The 24,767-nt window shown below is 35.9% G+C and overlaps 1 pseudogene; it reads left to right on the top strand.

The window, feature by feature from the left end:
- The first annotated feature begins 983 nt into the window (after positions 1 to 983).
- LOC112849829 (L-gulonolactone oxidase pseudogene) lies at positions 984 to 24,662 on the top strand (annotated as a pseudogene).
- The last annotated feature ends 105 nt before the right edge of the window (positions 24,663 to 24,767 follow it).

Raw genomic sequence — 24,767 nt, 5'->3', positions numbered from 1 at the left:
TCTCTCTCTCTCTCTCTCTCTCTCTCTCTCTCTCCCATTGTGGGATTTGCTCTCTCCCCCTCTTTAAAAATGAAATAAAATAAAATAAAACAAAACAAAATAAAATAATAAAATAAAATATAAATATAAAATTGGTGATATCATAATTCCAGATATCAAGTTATATTACAAAGTGGTAGTAATTAAAACAGTATGGTACTGGGGCGCCTGGGTGGCTGTCAGTTGAGCATCCAATTTCGGCTCAAGTCATGATCTCATGGTTCGTGAGATCGAGCCCCACATCGGGCTCTGTGCTGACAGCTTGGAGCCTGGAGCCTGCTTCAATTCTGTGACTCCCTCTCTCTCTGCCCCTCCCCTGCTCACGCTCTGTCTCTGTCTCTCTCAAAAATAAATAAAACATTTAAAAAAAATTTTAAACAGTATGGTACTGGCCTAAAAATAGATACATAAATCAATGAAATAGAACAGAAAACCCAGAAATAAACCCACAATCATATGGCAATTAATCTTTGACAAAGAAGGAATGAATATACAATGGGAAAAAGAAAGTCTCTTCACAAAATGGTGTTGGGAAAACTGGACAGCAACATGCAAAAGAATGAAACTATACCACTTCCTTACACCACACACAGAAACAAATTCAAAAGACACCTGAAAACAAATTCAAAATATGACACCTGAAACCATAAAAATCCTTGAAGAAAGATCAGGCAGTAATCTCTCTGACATGGGCTATAGCGCCATTTTTCTAGCTATATCCCCTGATGCAACGGGGGCAGTAGGGAGATTGTTGGGGAGAATGTATGAAATAGGGATGAGGATTAAAGAGTACACTTATCATGATAAAAAAAAAATAATACAGACATGGGAAGAGGCATTTTCTACTGGGAGGAAATTTGGTAGAGGATGAAGGAAGGTAGGTAAAGGTCGCAGCAGACCCGATTACAGCCAGGTTAGCTGTGTTGGATCAAAGATGCTAGGGCATGGAGAGGCCTAGTGCCAGATGTGTGTTGGGATTTACCACAGTCCCCGAACCACTGCTGCTACACGATTATGCAAATTTTTGCTTCGGAGGGCTGGCACCAGTCACAGACTCTGGGCCTCTGCAACGACATGGCTGCATGAGCATTCCAGGAGGGGGGAGGGGCTGGCACGGTCCTTTGCTCGGGGAGACCCTCCCCCAGAGGGTCAGAGCAGGTTCAAGCCACGAGGGCCTTAGAAGTGAGGGGTTTGGAAACAGCCCCATCTGTGATAAAATTCGGGAGGGAGGTGCTGCTTGGCAGGCTGATGGCTTGGTGGTGGACAGTGTAGAAGCGGAGAATGGATGGAAACTGGAGACAAAGAAGGAGTGTTTGGGGCACCTTGGTGGCTCAGTCGGTTAAGCATCGAACTTCCGCTGAGGTCATGATCTCATGGTCTATGAGTTTGAGCCCCACATCAGGCTCTATGCTGACAGCTCAGACCCTGGAGACTGCTTCAGATTCTGTGTCTCCCTCTCTCTCTGACCCTCCCCCACTCATGCTCTGTCTCTCTTGCTCTCAAAAATAAATAAAAACATTAAAAACAATTTTTTTTAAAGGAGGGGTACTTGATTGCCTGTTAAGGAGAGTTCTGATGCTAGAGATTGGGAAGCTAGGTGATTCCCTTTTCACCTCTCCCACACAGGCACATACACACACCACACCAATCCACTCCAGTAAGCTAAGCGACACCACCTTGTGGAGTACAGAGCCCTTACACCAAGCCCTGTCCAACTGTGCCAGCAAGATAAAGGGTTAGTATCCAAAATCTATAAAGAATTATCAAACTCAACACACACAAAAAACAAATTATCCACTTAGAAACAGACAAAGGATATGAATAGACAATTTTCCAAAGAAGACATCCAGATGGCTAGCAAACACATGAAAATATGCTCAACGACACTCATCATCAGGGAAGTAGAAATAAAATCCACAATGAGACCACCTCACACCAGTCAGAATGGCTAAAATTAACAACTCAGGCAAGAACAAATGTTGGCAAGGTTGTGGAGAAAGGGGAACTCTTTTACACAGCTGGTGGGAATTCAAACTGGTGCAGCCACTCTGGAAAAGTGTGGAGGTTCCTCAAAAAATTAAAAATAGAACTACCCTACAACTCAGCAACTGCACTACTAGGTATTTATCCAGAGGATACAGGTGTGGTGTTTTGAAGGGACACATGCACACCAATGTTTATAGCAGCACTATTGACAATAGTCGAAGTATGGGAAGACCCCACGTGTCCATCTATAGATGAATGGATAAAGAAGATACACACACACACACACACACACACACACACACACACACACACACAATGGAGTATTACTTGGCAATCAAAAAGAATGAAATCTTGCCATTTGCAATAACATGGGTGGAAATAGAGGGTATTATGGTAAGTAAAATTAGTCAGAGAAAGACAAATATCATATGACTTCACTCATATGTGAAATACAAGATAGAAAACGATGAACATATGGAAGGAAAGCAAAAATAACATAAAAACAGGGAGGCGGGACAAAACACAAGAGACTTAAATATAGAGAACAAACTGAGGGTTGCTGGAGGGGTTGTGGGTGGGGGGGATGGCTAAGTGGGCAAGGAGAATGGAGGAAGACACTTGTTGGCATGAGCACTGTGTGTTATATGTAGGGGATGAATCAGTGAATTCCACTGCTGAAATCATTACTGCACTATATGCTGACTTGGATATAAATTAAAAAATAAAAATTAAAAATTAAAAATTAAAAAAATAAAATTAAAGGATAAAAAAACCTTAAAGTGGAAAACCAGAAATTTGTGTTAAATAATGGCCAACCATTTGTAACAACTATCACCTACAACAAATTGGAAAATAATAAATATACCTAATTATCTGTGGCTTTAGGAAAGAGGATTACCAGGAAGCATGTTGAAAGCTAGCCCCTACAGCTGCATTTGATAAAATTAAAGGGGAAAAAAAAGGAGCAAGCTCTGTGGAAAAATGTCCAGCTTGCAAACAAAATTGAGAGAGAATATAGAAATCTCAGAAAGTCTAGAACTTACTTAGCAGGTTGGAAAATAAAAACATTTTCCAATTCTAATAAAAGATTCAGTTTAATATAAATACTATGAAAGTCCAATAAATTCATCTAGAGATATAGCTCAAATCAAAGGTGGAATGGTCATTCCTTCTAAAAGAATTCAACTGGTGCTTATTGGATTTGCTTCTCCAGAGCAGACAATGAGTCAATGTTTCAGGTGTAAGTGATTTATCAAGAAAGCACTTTCAGAGAAAACTAGCAATGAAGTGTAGAAAGTAGATAAGGAAATGAATGAAACTAAGCAGGATACAATTTTAAGTTTCAGATTCAATTTGGTACATATTCTATGCATAAATTAGCCTTTTGAAGTTGGTCTCATTTCAAGGTAAGCAATTGTACTTTTGTACGCCACTGAAATGTGAAAAAATAATCTGTTACATCACAAAATTTTAGATTAAGCTGAGTAATATATTTACTTCAAAATTTGGTACCGATTTATCAATCGCATCCCATGATACCCAAACCAAAGCTAGTGCTCATGTTGACATATTGTCTTTGAATCTACTACTAACAAATTTCAGTGTTCTGATAATCTCTCCTATAGTAATTTTAACCATTATTGAAAAATTTAAGAGAAAGTACAATATTTGGGATAGGAATAGGAGCTTGTTCTTCCCCTGCCCAAATCACAAATTCTTCTATCTATTGTCTCCATTATCTTGCTTCCATATACCTTGTTTGGGGGCAGAGACAAACTGGTCCAAACCTACTCAACTCCAGCGTTTTGGGCTTGCAGCCATTTGGTGATTACAGTCCTTAAGTAGAAAGTGCTCTCCTAGTGATGTTAGAAATACTGCTTTGCGTGAGGCTAAATATATCTCTTCATGTGGACTTTCCTCAAATCTAAATCAAGTTGTCCCAACCCTAATATTCTGAATTTTTCTGAGAGTCCTGCTTGATACTGAATTATATGATCCAATAAAATCCACAGATTACAAATAATGCCATCATAGCCATTGTGGCTACAGTAAAGTAGCAAAGTGATCAAAGAAGAGAATATTAAAAGGTAAGGTCAAATAAATGTGGTTTTGGGTGGGAGAATGGGAGGAATAGTGTTGTAAAATAAATGTAAGACATCCAGTTAAATATGAATTTCAGATAAATGAAAACTTTTGAGTATTAGTTTATTCTGAATATATATATGTAATATATAATATATAACTATATATTATAATATATATTACATATATACATAATAGTTAAACATAGTTACACATCTGTATTTAAATTCTTGTTCATCTGAAACCCAAATTTAACTGACAGTCGATTTTCTTTGTTGTTTTGTTTTGTTTTTGCTAATTTAGCAATGCTGGGGATGCACAGGGGATGGTGATGAAAGGGCATATCATGTAGGATATTATAGCCATGTCAAAGTCTTAGTCTTTTCCTTTATGGGAGATGAAAAACAGTGAATGGTTTTAATCTAAGTAAAGACATGATCTGTCTTACAATTTTAAAGACTTTCTCTGGGTAGAGTTAGGAATAGCCTGAAAGGGAAAAATGATGGAAGCAGGGAGAGATGTTAGCAGAATTCTCCAGCAGTTCAGGCAAGAAGTGCTGGTGACTTGTGAAAGTGTATGAGTGTTAATAGTGCTAAGTGCTGTGATTCTGGATTTATTTTGATGGTGATATATCCAGGCTATGTTAATGGATTAATGATGAAGTATGAAGCCAAGGATGGATACAGTGGGGTTTCCCACCCCCTTGCCAACTGGAAGAAACAAGTTCCCATATGCTGAGATGAGAAAGCTTGCAGGAGAAACAGGTTAGGTGGATGAAATGAGGAGTTCTATTCTGGACATGTTAAGTTTGAGAAATTTAATGTACATTCAAGTAGAGAACAGTTGGATCTTAGGAGACATGCCCAGAATGAAAATAAAAATTTGAAAATAGTATGCTTATGGATGATATTTAAAGTCACTGAGCTAAGTATGATCATATTCACAATTATTTTGGAGGTTATGTCTCATCCTCCTGAGCCAAAATTTATAATTGTTATCATGAAACATGCTGAGATATGACACCAGTTATTGGTCAAATTGCCACAAAAGGTAGTTGGTTTTAAGAAAAATATGTGTTATCCTTGCCAAAAAATGGCCCTAGTGAGGTTACTATAAAGTCTTCAATGAGAGAGGCTTAGTATCCTCAGAACATTACTATAAAAAAAATTCCGGTGAATTTATAAATTATCTATGAAATTTGGTACCTGGGGAAGCAGCAGATCTACCAAAACTGATAGGCCTAACTAACATCTCATTAATATGTAATATCTTTAATAAACTGACCTTCAAGAAGACATTGATTTTACCTTAAAATGCTTCTATGCTCTGTTTATAAATTTGAAACAGTAACTTTTCAGAGTAGACAAAGTATCAATAATTCATGACGTTACATTAACATAATTTTCACCTGTGCTTTAATGGCCCAGAAAGTAATGATTTGTAGTTTTATACCCGAGATCCTTCTGTGATAGTTTTTACTTGGTTCAAATACCTCTAACTTCATTATATTTTCATATACCAAAGAGCAAAATGAATAAATAAATAAACAAACAAATAAATAAATAAATAACCTAAACATGTAATTATATCATTAAAACTCAAAATTATGATTTTAACCGACTTCAGGCACTTAACAAATCAATAATACTCAAGTAAATTCATGGCAACAATACAGCCTGAGTAACAAATATCTGAACTGAAATTCCCTAAGGTTCCATAGGTTAATGAACATGAAACTCTGAAACAGTCTTAAGTTTAAGAAGTGTTGAAAATAAAGGAATTAGATAGTTCTTTTTTGCAGTACTTCTTAAAATCTGCATCATGGTAATGTTCTTTGTGAATCTGAAACATTTCTGAAATTTATTTGGATTTATTTGTAGCACACACTTGAGGGAAGAAAACTTCCCTGAATATATACTACTGATTATGTGTATTTTGCAAGCAGATTGAAAATAAAAGTGTATTTTGCAAGCAGATTTGCAACAAAAGCAAAATTGCAAAAACGAATGAGAGGAAGTTATTTTTAAGAATATCGATCTACAGATTATACTAATTATCACCTATGATATGTAAAGAAACAAGATAAGTAGACAGATAAATATAAAGACAGACATGTAGATATGGATATACTGATTATTAGAACAATAGAATTTCATCATAGCTATAGTATCAGATAACAAAGAACCATATTTAACTTATTATAGAAAATTTATACTGTGTATTTATATTTTGAAAATGATATATAACTTGATCTATAGCACACATGAGTCTCTATATAAACTTGGTTATGACAAAAGTTTAATGTTCAAAACTTACAGGTTATTCTCCAATCTACCTTGCAATAGGGAAATAATCTTTATGTTATCCTTAACAAATTATTATTTATACTTTATCATAACAATATACTACATTAAGCATAACTTAACCTATGTTTTGAATAAGACAGATCTGAGCCTAAGTTTCAGATACATCATGAGTTTGGTTATATAACTGTTAGCTTCTTTACTAAAATATAAATAATAGTATCAACTCATAAGACATTCTGGAGGATTAAGTGGAAAACTATATAAAGTCCAGAACTTTAAATAAGTTCAAGCATATTTAATATTATTTTATGACTCTTATTAGCATTTTTATGAAATAATATAGCAGTACCTAGAGTTTCCAGAAATCTTCCCAAACCTCTCTAATTAAATTAGAAAAACAATTTACAAAGAATGATACCAAATAACTGGAAATAGATGTAGCTAACATCATTGACTTATACATTTATACCCTACTTTTAAGGGTCATATATATATATATATATATATATTTAAAATTTTTTAATGTTTATTTATTTTTGAGAGAGAGAGAGAGAGAGAGAGAGAGAGAGAGAGAGCAAGCAGTGAAGGAGCAGAGAGAGAGGGAGACACAGAATCCAAAGCAGACTGCAGGCTCTGAGCTGTCAGCACAGAGCCAGATACAGGGCTCGAACTCATGAACAGTGAGATCATGACCTGAGCTGAAGTCGCATGCTCAACTGACTAAGCCACCCAGGTGCCCCAGAGGGTCATATATATATTAACTAATTTACTTACTACATACTATTGTTATGTCCATTTTACCTGTGAGAAAACTGAAGCACATAGATATTTCCAAATTCCAAAACAAGTAGTAAATGACAGGGCTGGAAATCGAACCAGTAGCTATTAGGCTCCAGGACATCTGCTCTTTACTTCTATCAAATGCTGCCTCCCTAACTATATACAGACAGATGACAGATAGATTAAATAGATTATTGAAAAATAAATGAATTAAGAGAGTGAGATGAAATCAATGAGAGAACAGGGTGGGAGACACTTGGCCCGGCAACATGAGTGTGAAATTCATCTAATTTAGACTGGAGAATGGTCTAAACAAAGCCTTTACCAACAGAAGAGAAGATTGGTAAGTAAATTTGGGAGCTAAGGAGGTAGTCAGAGAAAAGATGTGTAACTAGTGCTCAGAATTTCATAGTGGGGCAGTTTCATGGCTTTCACACTCTGCCTGGCATGTGTCTCTTTAATACTATTAATACTCTATAATACTGGGTAACCACAATAAGATACCAATTAACATTTGAATCATGTAATACTTTCTTTCTCTTACATCTGATTCCATTAATTCATTTATTCATACATTTAACATTCGGTACCTTTTGTAACCAGGCACTACTGTGTGTACTTGAAATATAGTGATAACCTAGGCAGAGAATTTGATTTTCTAAAACATTCTATGGTTTGTACAATTATTGGGAAAAATCTGTTTTTCCCAATCTGTTAAGCTCAATTGGTAAACATCAAATAAGTACTCAGAGGCAGTCACTCAGACAGGAAGAAGGACATGTTTCTGATCACTTAACAAAATGAACCTGAGGTGGAGGGTGAAGAAGACATGTGAGAAAGTGCCAGAAATCAGTTCTTCTATGCACAAATTTCAATGATCCCTTCATTTCAAGAAAGGCTCCCATAATTCCTGAAAGCTTAAAAGAGACACAGATTTTACTCATACTCCCCTCGGATATAAGAGAGAATGATATTCTCATTTCTTCCCTAAGACTGTCCAGGAAGGGCCAATTCCCATGAGAACAGGAGGTTGCAAACCAAGAGGAAAGATATGAAAGCCACCTAACATCTCAACTCACTTGTAACACCCCAAGTATTTCTGGGGAAGATTTTAAATACCCATACACAAAATCTGTCCCATTAAAGAGATGGTATGTATCTTCAGTTAAAACACTACTCAAATCCACATCATCCCCCAAAGATTCCACTAAGTAATAGAAGGTATTTTTTTTTAATGGTTATTTTTTGGGAGAGAGAGAGACAAAGTGTGAGTGGGGGGGGGGGGGGGGGCAGAGAGAGAGGGAGACAGAATCTGAAGCAGGCTCCAGGCTCTGAGCTGTCAGCACAGAGCCCCATGCTGGGCTCCAACTCAAAAACCACAAGATCATGACCTGAGCTGAAGTCAGACGCTTAACCAACTGAGCCACCCAGACGCCCTATATTTCTAATAACTTATACAAAACGAGAATACAGTAATACAGTAACTAGTTTGAGTGCAGTGATTATTCTGCTCATGTATACCACTATTACCATGGAATAAAAGTATACACATTTACTGCTACTTTATTTTTCTGCTTCCCAAATTACAAAAAATAAAAGACTGATAAACATTACTAAAAGCTAAAATAAAAGTAACAGCTAGCTGAAAAATTAACCCATTTTATATGTGAAACATTAGACGCTCTGAAAAAGGAAGCCCTGTCCTTATCCAAGATAGTATAAAGTATCTGTGGCTGGTGCTGTTGTTAAAGTTTATGACTTTGGGATCCTTTCACATCATACTCCTTTTCATATACACTAATCTTATAATGATGCAAAAAACTTGTACGGTCCCCTAATTGAAAGAAAAGTTACATATAAAGTCACAAAATATTTTCCTCATCTTTTTATTATAAGGATGTTATTTAAATGAGTCTTATTTATGTGCCAGGTATTTGATTTACTTTTTTTTTACTGATATAGATGAATATATTTGGGTTTATTTCTGTTTCTTCACATGTATGCACTTACATGTAGTGATTTATAGCCTAATATGAAAAACATGTTATATTTGAGAGGGCCTGGGTGGCTCAGTCAGTTAAGCATCAGACTCTTGATTTTGGCTCAGGTCATGCATGATCTTACAGGTGCTGAGCATGGAGCCTGCTTAAAATTCTCTCCCTCTTCCTCTGCCCCTCCCCAGCTTGTATGCACCCGCACACACATACATGCACACTCTCTTAAAAATGAAACAACAAAATAAAATAAAAACATGAATAAAAATTCTATGTCTGATGTCATGCAACTATTATTCTGAAAGTTAAAAATATCTATTCTTTCATACTATTTTTCAATGAAATATCAGTGTCTATCTAAAAAAAAAACAACAACCTTATAAGATAGACAAAATAAAGACCTCTAAAAGGGGAGCAAGGGGAGGCAAAGAATAATGACAATAGTAATAATTCACTTTCTGATGAAAGAATGGAGCAGAATGAAAACATAGTTGGATACTTGCTTGGACAGCCTTTTTGTCTTAGGAGATGGAATCTGAGAGTACTTAGAGGTTGATCTCCGTTGTTATAGAAAACACACATTAGCAAAGAGCGAGGATTTCCTAAGCACCACAAAACATAGAATTGGGTCTTGGAAATGTTGATTTTTATTTGGTTGCAAGTCATTGAAACCAATAATCTTAGTGGGAGATGATACACTTAGCTCACTAATCCAAGGAAATGTTTCACAAACAAAGCTTCAACACCTCTGTGTTCAGATCTCTATTGAAAATTTCAAATTACCAGAAAACAGACTGAATGAGGTGGTGGCAAGAGTTCCCAGCTGGGTCATTCTTGTAACTTGTTGTAACGTGGGGGTTGGTCACATTAGCAGAGATGTGGCTGCCAGGGACACCATGAGTGTCAAGGGAAGAAGAGGGAGTTGCTAAACTCCCAGAAGCTATCTTAAATGGTAGTTACTATAAAGCTGGCAATGTTTAATCATTTGTTCAATGTTACCATCTTCAGACCATGAGCAAAAATAAGAAAAGATGGTGTATAAAGAAAAATAATTTCCTCTCTCTAACTCAGATCCCATGTGATGAGGGAGCATAATGCAAGCTGAGGGCAAAGTATAAGCTAGCATCACCCCTCCTCCCCACAGGTAGAATATGTGTGATATTCCTCAGACAGCCCTAGCTACACAAGAGCAAAGGAAAGGGGTTTAAGTGCTTGCCATGGTAATGTGGGAAACTAAGGCAAATAAAAAATTAAATTCCCTTACTGCCTATAGCCCATTGACAAGTCTCTGAAACCAGCAGAGTGACCTCCCTCTAGGAGCTCAGCTGCCTTCATGATGACACTTTGCTGGGGGCAAAAGAGAATCTTAGTTCAACATTATTCCTACCTCAAGGATCCTATAAGTCTACTTTAACATATAAAAATTCCTTTGGAAACTTCATCTCAACTCTCCCAAGTACGGTCATCATACTCCAAACTTATGGCCACATGATATACATCTGAAGGGTCTCATGACTGAGGTTTTACTAAACAATAATAAATGGCATTTGCCTAGCAACAGCTAGCCCCTCAAGGTCCTGGAAACCTTGCTTCCAAAATTCCTTAGAGACTTAATCTATCCCTAACCCCTCCCAACCTGAGGGTATGTAATCAGTTACCAGTTATGACCCCAGTGAAGCTCTTCTTGCTCATGGCTCCTGTCTCCATGCTTTAATAAAATCACCTTTTTGCACCAAAGACATCTTCAAGAATTCTTTCTTGGCTGTCAGCTCCGGACCACCCCACCATCACTCCAAAACTTCATCACCATGTATTTCCACAATGTATGTACACAAACATCTACTCAAGTACTGTAATAGTCCTAGCTAAATATTTGGTAAATTATTAGGGTGTTGGTTAGTCAGCTTTAAGCAGGGGTGATATACTAGTCATTTTAATTAAATAGAAGTTTATTTCTAATGTTATAATATTATTTCTAATGTTAGAGTACACTAGTAAGAGGTACAGACAAAGTAGAGTTGATGGGTTTTGGAGTGGTGGTTGTCCACAGCCAACTGCTAAGAAAGAATTCTTGAGATTTCTTTGGTGCAAAAAAGATAATTTTTTTTTAAAGCATGGGGACAGGATCTGTGGGCAGAAAGAGCTGCACTGGGGTTGTGAGGAGTGACTGGTAATATACTATGCAGTTGTGGGAGGTAAAAGCAAAAGGGATGCCTCCAGAAGCACTTTCATATGCTAAAGAGGACTCATAAGATACCTGAGGCTTTGCTATTGTCAAGCTAAGGTTGTTTTTCCTCTAGCAGGCATTAACATTAAGAGAGTAGGGGGTTCCTGGAGAAATGTTATACACTGTATTTGCCTCAAGTAGTTGTCAATGAGATGCAGGTTATAAAGAAATTTAATTTTACCTGCCGTTTACTTCTTGCCTTTATTCCCTGCATCACTATGGAGGGGAAGTTGATATTAGGGGCCCCAGGAAACTGAGTCTATAGGTTTCTAGAGATTAGGCTATTGATTAAGATTGCTTTTTCTTGTAACTTACTAAGATATTTGTAAACTGATGGAAACTCATGTCCTGTTTGACTGTGATGTCTATCAGCTACCCATTTGTTTTCTTTCCTTTCTTTTGTTCTTGGGCAGCCAGGAATGCCTGAGTATCACACCCCCCACCTTGGGTGGGGAGTGCTAGCTTATGCTTTGCCCTCAGCTTGCTTTATGCTCCCTCATCAGAGTGGCACTGTCATTCTTAACAAATGACTTCCAAGTGTGAATCCAAACCAGCTACTCCTTTTTTTTAATCACCTGCCAACCAAGGAGAAGGGAAAAAAAGGAATTAAGAAGCTCATGCTTATTCCTTTTAAGGAGACCTGATGATGACTGAAAGCACTTCTGTTCACTTCTGCTGATCAAAGCGTAGTCAAATGTCCACACCTAAAAATGCATGAGAAGCTGAAAAACAGTGTCTAATTTGGTCAACCATGTGGCCTGTTTATAACTGTTACTATGGAAAAATGAGATTGGATGTTGATGACAATAAACAATCTGTCACAAAGCTTTAAGAAGCTAAGAAATGAGGCCATCAAAATAAATTAAGAATGGGAAATGTAACAAAGATATAACAAAACCAGAAGTATGAAAACGAAAACTTATTAATTCTCAAATAATCAAAGTAACATGGAATTTTCTGAAAACAGAGCCCCCAAGTAACAACAGAGATTTCAAGTGTTTGTTGAGTGAACCTAAAAATGTCTCAAGTTTCTTCTGACCCTGAAAAATAGTAAAAAAAATTTATGATTTTGACCTAGTTGTGATACTTACAGTAAAAGCAGATGAGTTGTAACAGTTACAATATATATCTTGCTTTTTTGAATTTTGGTTTTAAATTATAATATTTCCTAAAGCTTATCATTACAGGATGATTTTTGTTAAAAAAATAGTACTATTGATGGTATTTTAAGTTTCATTAAAGAGAACTTAAGATAATGCTAGTTTACTCTGCCTTTATGTGCATATAGCTCTTCCCCATATACTGGCAGTTTCTTGAATTACAAGGAGTGTCCTTTGCAATGGCAAATTTCAAATCATGCAGTATATAAAATATAACTCTTATAGAGTTATATTTATTTATTATAGTATCATATCAGACACTTCTAGAAATACAAGTGCCATATGTCTCATTGATTAAATGGCAATAGACAATTTCCTTTTGGAGTTACCTATTTGTATGCATGTATGCATTTAAGTAACTGTCCATGTTAAGGAAAATATGACTAGATATTTCAGTCAAATATTAAAAGCCAAATATTCTACAGTGCATATAGACACTTTACTATTCCAATCAGATATGACCACTGGAGACAATAATCAACAAAGATCATCTCCAAGTGGAAAAAACAAGGAGAATTTAGCTGGCTGGCTGAAATACCTAATTCACTTATGTATTTAATTACTTATTTATGCCATTATAAATAATATATATTGATTATATCTTATGAATATACTGATGATATTCATTCTGTTTTATGGTTAAAATAAAATTCCATTATGCATTTTATTGCTCAAATTGTTCTAGCTTTGATCATGAGGAACTTCTTGTGGTTGACTCCTGTATTCTATCAACAGGTTTCCATATTTTATTAAGAGTTTTCATACTTTCTGGACAAGATATGCCAAGCTAATATTATATTTTCCCTGCCTGAGCCCTGGAATCAACTACTTCTTAAAGAATCCACAGTTCCTTTTATTGGAATCTACTGGGTTCTTTTTATGCTCACTACTGGGATGTCATTGCTTCTATGTGCTTTCAGTAAACATAGCCAGGAAATGTATGCATGCACACTAATCCATGCATAAGCATACATCTATACTTCTTTATCTGTCTATCTGCCTTCCTATCTATCTACCTACCTATCCATCTATTTGTGAGAAGCATATTTACTAACTAGATTACAGCATTTTATGTACAGTTCTTTTTGCATTTAGGTTTCCAGTTAAGATAGTTTTCCAAAGTTAATAAAGTTTTTTTTGTTTTCTGCCCTACCCACTTCATTTTTTTATGGGAGTTTTTTTTTTCATGCTTATTTATTTGTGTGAGAGAGAGAGAGAGAGATTGAGAGCACAAGAGAACACAGAGGACCCAAGGTGGGCTCTGTGCTGATAGCAGAGCCCAATGTGGGCTCAAATTCATGAACCATGAGATCATGACCTGAACCCAAGTTGGACACTTAACTGACTCAGCCACCCAGGCACCACTTCCCTACCCACTTAAGTGTGGTTTTGTTTTTAATTTTCAATTTACTTAGGTTTACTTTTTAGTGTTCATATTCTGTTTTTATTCCCCCAATAATCTGGTTGGCTTTGTTTGTTTGCTTAGAAACATAAAGAAACTTATGAGCTACAGCACTATGGTTCTAAGAGTCCAGAGCCACAAAAAAGGATATACTCAGAGAAATGTCACTTCTTCTTCATTGCTATTACACTGGTCCTATCTCCTTTTTTTTTAACCCCTTCTCATACAATTTCTAATAGAATGTACATATAGAAATCATCTGAAATGACCATCGCTTTAAAGAAAATTTATACTTTTAGTTCTTACTTATATAATATATATTATACATACACCTGCGTTTACAGAGAAAGAGAGAGAGAGGTCCTATACATTTATTTAATCTCAAATTCACCACAGTTTGTATTTTTGTGTTTTCTTTTTTTTTTAAGATTTATTTATGTAATCTCTATACCTAATGTGGGGCTTGAACCCACAACCCAAGATCAAGAGTCACAAGCTCCACCAGCTAAGCCAGTCAGGCACCACTGTAGTTCTGTGTTTTCAATCAGGCAAGGTGATCAGAATAAGTTTATAACAAAAAGTATGAGTCTGTTTTACTCAAATAGTCTAGGGCTTGGTGAAAAAAAAACCAAAGTCTTATTATAAGTATGTCCTAAATGTTTCATAAGACATATTTATACTTAACAATATTTTGTTGCTTATCTGAAACTTAAATTTAACTAAGTATTCTGCATTTTATGTGATAGGCTTATCTTACCAGGATAGAACTAGATCAGTTCATAAGGTGGCATTTCATGCACACCTAGAGTACAGAATAAGAGTCAAAGGTTCTACACAAACAGGGAGCTGGATCAAATTCTAAAGAATATATATGCAATGCAGTGCAGTTTTCTTTTACAGCTATAAACTCATATATATCTTAAAATTTCAATGTGATTTCTGGCAAAGCCTATCATGATCCAAGAAGAACGGGGACACTTCCTTGAATGGCTCCTATCACTGCTCAGATGCTTTGGAAGACTGGGCTCAAAGATTAGGAACAATTCTGAGAGGCAGTGTGGAAGCTACTTTGGTTGCCTTCAGAATCATTACCCTAATTCTGGATGTTCTTGATTTCCATCATGGGAATCAGGTCTGGAATTAGGGAGAAAGGTATTACTCAGCCATCAAAAAGAATGAAATCTTGCCATTTTCAATGACACGGATGGAACTAGAGTGTATTATGCTAAGCGAAATGAGTCAGTCACACATGTGGAATTTGAGAAACAAAACAGATGAGCATAGGGGAAGGGAAGCAAAAATAAGATAAGATAAAAAGAGAGAGGGATCCAAACCATAAGAGATTCTTAAATAAAGAGAACAAACTGAGGGTTGCTGGAGGAGAGGTCATTGGGGGGATGGGCTAAATGGGTGTTGGTCATTAAGGAGGACACTTGTTGGGATGAGCACTGGGTGTTATATGTAATGATGAATCCCTAAATTCTACTCCTGAAACCAATACTACACTATGTACAATATGTTAACTAACTTGAATTTAAATAAAATCTTGAGAGGCACCTGGGTGGCTCGGTCAGTTAAGCATCCAACTCTTGATTTTGGCCTAGGTCATGATCTCGCAGTTCATGAGATCCAGCCCCACATCAGACTCTGGACAGATGCTGTGGAGTCTGCTTGCGATTCTCTTTCCCTCTTTCTCTCTGCTCCTTCCCTGCTCATGAGCTCACTATTTTTCTCTTTCTTTTTCAAAAATAAATAAGTAAACATTAAAAATAAAGAAATACAATCTTAGAAGGAAGAAAAGAGAAAAAGAAAAGCAGTTTTCTAACTCTAACAAACAAAGGCTTAAGTTGCTGTTTTAGTTCTTTGCCTCTGTAGAGAATGGAGTTGAGGATTTCATAGTGGGGAAAATTTCAGAGTCAGAAAAACCTTGCTTCTTTGGCTATTTAAACTGATATTTAGGAACAGAATTCAGAATTCAGGTATATGTTCTTGAAGTTTTTCTTTGACTTTTTCCATTTGGAACTTTTTGATGATTATTTTGGTGTTCCTATCAGAATGATATTCAGAGAAAAATAGAGAATTATCTACCACTTGAGAAAGGGAAAAATAGCTGCAGCAATGGTGTAGGAATAGTGGTATTATTAAAAGTCACATAATAGCATAGTTTTCAGAGGGTAACAAAAGTTGCTATATTTTGTATTCATCCCTCAATTATATTTTGCCACTACAGCTTGTGTTACAGTGCAAATGGAAAATTATTACTAAGTGCATGTATTTGTTGTCCTAGTTTATGAAAGATCATCAGTGTTTTCAAATTGTGCATAAGGAAAAGTAAATTATTTAATCAAATTGTGTTGGGAAATAGTGAAAAAAAAAGAACATAATTACGTTTAATGTATTCTCCAAGGTTAAGCATAGTAATTTGTTTCAGTACTTGTAGTACATAGGGGTATTTCTAATATGTTTTCTTCCAGATATTTATCTGCCAATACCCAACTCATTAACACTAGCTATTAATATTTGATTTGGAAGAAAAAGATTTAATTTGTAATATAATTTAAACCAGATATTAGCCAGTATTTATACATTTTAAAAAGTATCAGCAGTCCTTGCTGTATGTCAAAGTGTAGTACAATACTCTGCAAGCTTAACTGTGCTAAATGATCTTACTAAAAATGGGGAAAACTACAGTACATAAGCCCATGACCTTTAAAAATAGTAAACTAATAGTAAAAAAATAGTAAAAAATAGTAAAACTAATATTTATTTTATATGCTGTAAAACATTAAGAATTAAAGTGTTTTTATTTCTTCATAAAAACACATCAAGGGGTACCTAAGAGGCTCAGTCTGTTGAGCATCCGACTCTTGATTTCAGCTCAAGTCATGATCACAGAGTCATGGGACCAAGCCTAGCATCAGGCTCTGCACTGAATGTGGAGCCTGCTTGAGATTCTCTCTCTCCTTCTCCCTCTGCCCCCACTCACTCTTACAAAAAAATGTCAGGAGTTTGAATAGTGTTTGCCTTCTTCTCATCATGTATCTGACAATATGGAGCAAGTATCTTTTCTATGACTTGGAAAAGTGTCTTATTCCCTTCTAAGTTTTGATCAGTTTCAAACATTTATCCTTTCTATTTTCAATGTCATGAAATACCTTCAAAGTTCCTTTAAATGTGAAGTTATTGGCCAGTGTCAGTTCCTTTGAGATATTTTGATTCTTTTTATCACAACCACTTTCTTCATTTGCATTGATGAGTTTGCCTCACTAGATTCTCCTAAAGGCTCTCAGGCTTTTCTAGAATTTTATTTATACAATATTGTACTTCCAGCATTATCATTTTTTGTTGTTTTGCTGCATTATCTTTGTTGGCCAGTTTCCTCTTTTGATTATCCATCTTGTAAAATGCCATCTGAGTTTATCAGGGAAAACAAAGAGGCAATGTGACTATAGCTTTGCTTTCTGTATGTGAACTGAATAACATACACAGTAGCCAATCACTAACAGACTCTGAAAGAAGTGACGTGATTGGTCACTGATTCTGATATGCACCAATTATTTACATAGAGATTTGTGGGCTGAAGAGGTAGGAGCAATGTTTGCACTTTATGTGATGATTCACAGATAATGTACTGTAGTAACTGAAATTTGAATCATATTTTCAAAGAGCTGGGGTTAACTAAAGTGTTGTGAATGAAATTTGTTCTTATCCAAACTATTTGTATCTACTGCAACCAGAACTAGGCTGGTTGTTAAATTTAGTCAGCAATGAATGCTTCCCTTATTGACTGATCAGGTGGCTCACAGAGGCTAACTTATAAAGGACTTAGCTTTTGCCATAGCTTCACAAGAACCCCCCAAAACCCAAGCAAATGCAGAATACAAGTAAAAATAGCATACTTATTGTGAAAACACAACTTGGTATGCTTATTGTGAAAACACAACTTCAACACCAGTGCCCTAGTTGCCCCAACCATATGGACAGACATAATCTTTTCATATACGGAAATTCCACTATATCAGATACTATCAGTGATAAAGCTCGGGATAGAAAAAATTACTTTATAGAGACCAGCATTCAGCTGGAACTTTGAGTTCATTACTATCTTAATAATTATTAGCCAAGCAGTGCTTCTACTTTCTCTCCACAAAACTGTTGGTCTATGAGTCTGCCAGCTCATGTCCATTAATATTAACATTATTCATAATCATTGAACTTGGCACAGTGTCTAATCCCGTCATACCATATTTCACTTTGTTCCTATAGAGATCATACCCATTCCTCCAATTCAGAATTCTTTCTTACCTATCTAAGCACTTATGCTCTGCCACATGGACTCTATTCTAAAATACGAAGGAATTTGCCAAATATGTGAATATTATGCTGACATTACAGCTACAGTTATGTGCATTTCTTCTATCAATTCATTCTCCTTCCATGGAGAAAATAACAAATAACTTCAAGGTGAAAATATTTATAAATATTTATACACAGTATATTTGTATATAAATATGTAATATGTACATTCTGAAAATTTATGAAGGATTTACAAAGCCTGAAAGTTCTTAGCCAAAAAAAAAAAAAACCACAATTTTTAATGGAAGAGAGATAAAAGACATCTTTCTCCCAAACTACAGATCCTTTAATTTTTTTTCTATAAAAACAAGAAAATACATGTTTGTTTTAAGGCAGATACTAAAACTTTGTGGTTATGATCTACAGGAAAAGAAAGCCCTGAAAAACTTATTCTCAGTAATCAGGAGCTAATGTTAAATTCTTTTATCTGACATTACCAGAGTTCAAAGATTGTTGTAAATGTCAGTAATCAAATCTACAAAGGATGTCTCTGAGGATGGGATTAGGAAGCAAACACATCCTGAAGTCAACTGTTAACCTCAAATTATCTTTCTATACTCCAGCAAAACATCAAGGAGATTAGAATCAAGGAAAAACCACACTAATTGATACTTACTAATAAAGGTCAGCCGCAAGAAGTAATTAGACCTCTATGAAAACCCAGAAGACCTAATCCTCTGCCTGTGTTGCAGTCTTCAACTAGAAGCCCTTAGAAGACACTGCCTCACTATGAGTGAGGGGCATCCATAGGCTGTTATAACATGAAAGTGTTGAAGATTAGCAAAGATAAGCATTAGGATATGAAATTGGGAGAAAAGCAAATAGGACATAAGAGAAAAGAATCACCAAGTGCACCAGAGTATCACTTTCAAACTAAGATCAAGTGAGGAGTTATATGTTGATGTCACAGTCAGATGGGAACAGACAAAATTGTAGAACCAAATGATGCATTTGGAGTGAAGAATTCTCAGTTAATATGTTGGGCCATGTAATCATGGGATATGTAAGGAAACCATCTGACCAAATGTTGGATATTAGGCAATAAGACTAAGCTACTGTTACACGTTCCCACGTCTCTTCTAAAGACCTAGGATTCATACTCCTTACCTTTTTTTCTTTACCCTCAAGTTAAAAGCATGCTATAAAATACAGCATATAAAATAAAAGCATGGTTTGATTACCAGCTGCTTTGGAAACACTCTGACCTTGGGCAGTGCAATATTTGATTTCCAAAGACAATATCTCCATGAGTTCAGAGGCACAGCAGTGGACATTTGGACTTGAAAATCATTCAGTTTTCTAACATTCTGGGGCATTTGTAGTTTAATGAGGCCTAAATAATTTACTCTACTTGTCTACAGTGAAGTTTTGACCTCACTTAAGTAATATAGATCATTATTCTTCCTTCACTTCTTTATTCAAAGACTATTAATGGCCTACAGCGTGGCAAGAGCTTTATTTTCTATTTATTAGGAATACAAATATAAATGAGAAAGATTTCCTACTTTTAAGAGTTTAAATCCCAGGGAGTCTTAAAAGATGGGGGGAGACAGAAGCAGAAGATTCTAAGATCAACTTCTGAGTACATTAAGATATGGACTCAAACACTTGTTGTCTTTCTAGAGGTGTAATTGCAGTAGAACTCAGTATATATCCTTAGCCTCATGCAGGCAAAAGCTTTTTGCAAATCATGTCAATCAGCACATGACATTATTAGATATGGGGCTAAAAGAAGATAGTGTTTGGAATAATGTAGATTGTACAAAATTGTCTGGGGTAGATATTGATCCTCATAATTGCACTATACAGTAATGATATTATATAACATCAGCGTTGGCATCCATCATTTTATTTATATTTATTTTTTGTAGTTTATTATGTACATATTTATGTGATTATATTTATATGTATTAAATTTTATTATGTATTTTATTCATTTGATATTTATTTATTGTCTGTTTTGTGGCTGTATGTCAATGTCGTATATAAGGCAGGCATTTTTTCAGTTTTAGTCTTTGCTATATTGCTAATGCTTGCAACATAATAGATGCACAATAAATATTCATTGACTATTGTTTCATGTAACAGCAGGGGTAGGGCTCAATTATCAGATTTTTCTTACCCCCTATCTGTCAATGCTATATGCGGAGAAATGCATCTTTGAAGGGTAAAACCAGAAGTGGTGTCTGTGATTTGACATCACTTATTTTGTTAGCTCAGGGAAAATTATCATGTCTCTGGTAGCCATATGGGCTATAATCATGAAGGAAAGTACATTATTTTGTGGAGAGGTTAAAATTTTACTGTGCTATTATTGCTTGATAATGCAGTGACACTTTACAAAAAAAAATTTTTTTTTGCAATGAGAGACATGTGCATAAAATTGACATGCATTAAGTAACACTGAAATACATAGACAAAAGCTATCCACACAACTATCAATCTTCTGATTACATCTAAGATAGTGTCAATGTGCTGTTGTTATGTTTTTTATACCTCATTTATACTTGCTAATCTCCTTTTATGGAAGAGAAAGCAGGCTTTGCTATTACGGCCTTTGTTAGGCAACAATATTTGACTGGAATTTTAAAATCTTGTTTGCTTAGAATTTATTTTGCATAGTTATCTTCTATTATAGTAAGTGATAATGTTTCTAAAAATAATGACACAAATTTTTAAAAAATACTTATCTATGTTTTAAAAAGTTAGTTGATTTAGTGAAAACTAAACACTCTGACAGGAAATACTTGGACAGTGTTAAAGTTGTAAAGATGATATAAAAAAAGACTTAAATTTGGAAAACACCAGTTAAAATCCAGGGAGGTAAAACTGGTTCATTATTTGTCTTGAAGCATAATGGAGATATCAAGACCAGAGCTTGGTTTGACCTTAGGATCAAGGTCTTCATGATGTTGTATAAAGACCACAAAGAGATTGTCCTAAAAGGAATTTCTAATTCTCCTTCCTCAATCTCTACAGCTCACACTGCTTGTTCAAATAACAAATTTATTGTCTTCACCTTTCTTAAGATTTTCTGATCTTGATTTCCTGCCCAGTCTGACCTGTGGCCATTGTGCTTGTCAATTGGTTTTCATCTTTCAATTCTGACTCTGAGACCAATACACTCTAAATTGCTCCTGCACTTCAGCTTTGACATATTTTTCTACATCTTTGAAATATCTTAGATTATTTTTTTCCAAGGCTAATACAAGCCCTGTGTTTTCAACCATCCTACATTCTCCCTAGGTGGAGCTCTTCACTCTACGTTTATAAAGGTGCAACCCAAGTGGACAATTCTAACTATTGTGTTGTATCACTCTACTCAGAAATGGATTTACCCTGACAGTAACGAAATATAACTATCACCAGTAAAGACAACATTCAAAACCATGTAACTAATTATTTTCCGTGATTTTGTGTTCTTTTTTAATGAGAGAAAGCAACATCATATAAGCTTCATACCACATAAGCTTGATAGCAGCTTCAAATATAACAGTAAGAATGATTTAGGCATTTCTGAAACTAATGTATAATGATATGTCAACTATACTTCAAATAAGTAAATAAGCAAATAAATATGGATTTAGAAAGGATGTTTCAGGCATATTAGAAAATAATAAAACATATATAAGAAATGATGGGTAACAATTACAGTTTGGACACTGAGGATTGAAACTATCCTCTCTCACAACGTATTTTCTATAATAACATGATTTTATTATTCTGTTACCTTCATTAGCATAACTTTACTATTCCATAAGACTCTTTCTTATACAGGAAAATATATTTATTGTTTACAGGAAGAATTTCATGAAACTCATAAATTCTTCAATATAATCATCAACAGTTTACATTGTTACGACTCTGAACATTTAGCTCTCAAATCCTTGCTTTGCTATTTCTACCAATCCTAGACAGATATACCCTGATTCTTACCTAATCCTCCTCAATCAATCCTCCTCATCAATCCTCCTCATTCTCCACATGGAAATACCACCTTAAATCAAACTGCAAATACTCAATAAAATTGAATCTTGTCTACCCTCCATGGGGCATTCACAAAGTTCTGTTGAGATGGTTTTCTCCCTTACCATGGTAAGCAATGAACTCAAATCTGTCTTATGAAGAGCTTGTGTTGGTGATATTTGGGGAGCCAGCATACAACAGCTTATAAGCCCTTTTATGTATTCACATACCTGCAAAGAATCATTTTAGTTGTAAACTTCTATAAATTATGACTACACTAATGATTAAGAAGATATAATTTGCATATATATGTATATATATATATATATATATACATATACACACATACAGATGACTCCAATCTGGCAGCATCCATGGTTACTTTCATTAATTTTTTCATCACCCTTTGAAAGATAGAAATCAGAATTTTAACATTTAAGCACTGAATGTGAATTTTCTACAATTTTTAAAATTTCTTCTGAAAATAAATGGTCTTATGAAAGTAACATTTGGTTATTTTTATGGGAAATTTTGGAATTAATTAAATGTAATTATATGTACTATTTCTTTTTCTTTCAGAGTCTTAACCCACTGAATTTTAATTCCAGAGATAGGGGAAACAGAAGGTCAATTAAAGAATGCTCTGGTCCCCGTTTTCAACTTATTCAATCTAGTTTCTTAATATTTGTGATTCCTTCTCCTTATTTTCCTGATAAAATGCAATGCTAGTTGCAATGGCAATGGTTCAAGTCTGCATAGAAGGGAAAGACAGCATGATGACACTACAAAAATAATTATCAATTATTGGGAAATACTTCACTCATCTTTACTGCCACAGAGACAGAACAAAAACCTTCCACCCCTTTTCCATTCTGCATCCACAATATCCTGCTTCTTCTTTTTCCATTCCTGTTGGTGCTGTTCATTTAAACCAATTGCATTTTTGCAACCATGTGTGTGATCATTACGTGGGGAGGTAAGAAAGAGAATGCATGAAAATCGGGGATGCTGCATTTAAATAGGGACTCTGCATTCCTCTGTGATGCCTGCAATAGTAATAAGCCTAGTAATAGTTCATATTTGTGGTATTTGCTTTCAAGATTGGACATAATAATATATTACTGGAGAGGTAAGAAGAAAATACAGAAAAAGGGTAAGGACCAATTTGTTGGGGGAAAATGAGGAATGTGAAGAACCTCCTCAGGTTAGGTCAATAAATAGGCCCTGAATCTGCTATCAAGCTCTTTATGAGTTAATGATTTAACTTTGACCTTTCCTGAAAAAAGAAATGTGATCTTTGTTTAAAGAAACGTGGAGGCCAGCTGCCAGGCCTCCCAGCTGACCTGCACCCACAGATAGGCAAACATAGCCTAGCCTTGTCCAACTTGAGAGCCCTGTCAGACATAACGGTATGGATCATCATTGGGTCTGGAACACACAATACAGGATCCAACATGGCATCCCAGACACTCAGGTGGTGGCACTGACCCTGCTAATGGTCCATGGGACCATTCTTGAGTGTTCCGAGTCCAGCAATGCAGAAATGTTCCAGGGTGTGCAGGTGCACCTGGGCTCCCTTGGAGTCATCCTCACCTTCACCCCAGTCCCAGTTGCAGGAGATCTCATTTGCCTCAACCCTGAAAGAGGTTCTTGACAACCTAGACAGTCACCTGAAGAAATCTGAATACTTTTGCTTTCCTCTGGTTCCCACACCATGAGAAGATCAGTGTCATCCACCAGGACCACACCAACAAGCCTCCCTCCTCTTCAGCCAACTGGTTTTGGAACTATGTTATCAGATTCTCTTTACTAGAGTTCTTGCTCTGGATCAGTGCCTTCCTGCAGGGTCTTGTGGGATGGATAAATCAACCCTTTTGGCTCTTGTTCATGTGGAAGAAGGAGAGAAGCAACCTCGGCCATAAGATCTTCACCTATGAGTGCCTCTTAAAGCAGCATGTCCAGGATAGAGTCATCCCCAGAGAGAAGACCAAAGAGGCCTTGCTAGAACTGAAGGTCATTGTGGGAACCCACCCCAAGATGGTGGCCTACTGCCCTGTGGAGGTGTACTTCATCCAGGGGATGACATCCTGTTGAATTCTTGCTTCCAGAGGCACAGCTGCTACATGAATATCATTATGTACGAGTTATATGCAAGGATGTGCCATGGCTGGACTACTGACTGGCTTAGGAGACCATCATGAAGACAGTCCAGGTCCAGCTCCCCCTCGGTCAAGGCCCACAGCTGTATATTGAAGGACTTTTGAGAAAATCTATCTAGCCTTTTCGAAGTTCTGTGTCATTTGAGAAAAGCTAAACCCCACTAGGATATTTCTGAATGCATATCTGGAGAAAGTATTGTACTGAAGCAGAAACAGGAAATAAATTGAGCCTACCCCATCCCCCAGGGCCAACTCCGGTTAGGTTGAAGGCCCAGTGTCACTGGCCTGATGGGGATCATACCTCTTTCTG

The sequence above is a fragment of the Puma concolor genome, chromosome C2 (assembly GCF_028749965.1).
Source record: "Puma concolor isolate L17-30 chromosome C2, mPumCon1.1.hap2, whole genome shotgun sequence".
Taxonomy (NCBI): Eukaryota; Metazoa; Chordata; class Mammalia; order Carnivora; family Felidae; genus Puma; species Puma concolor.
Note: the sequence above shows the minus strand (reverse complement) of the source record. Positions and strands in the feature narration are given on the sequence as shown.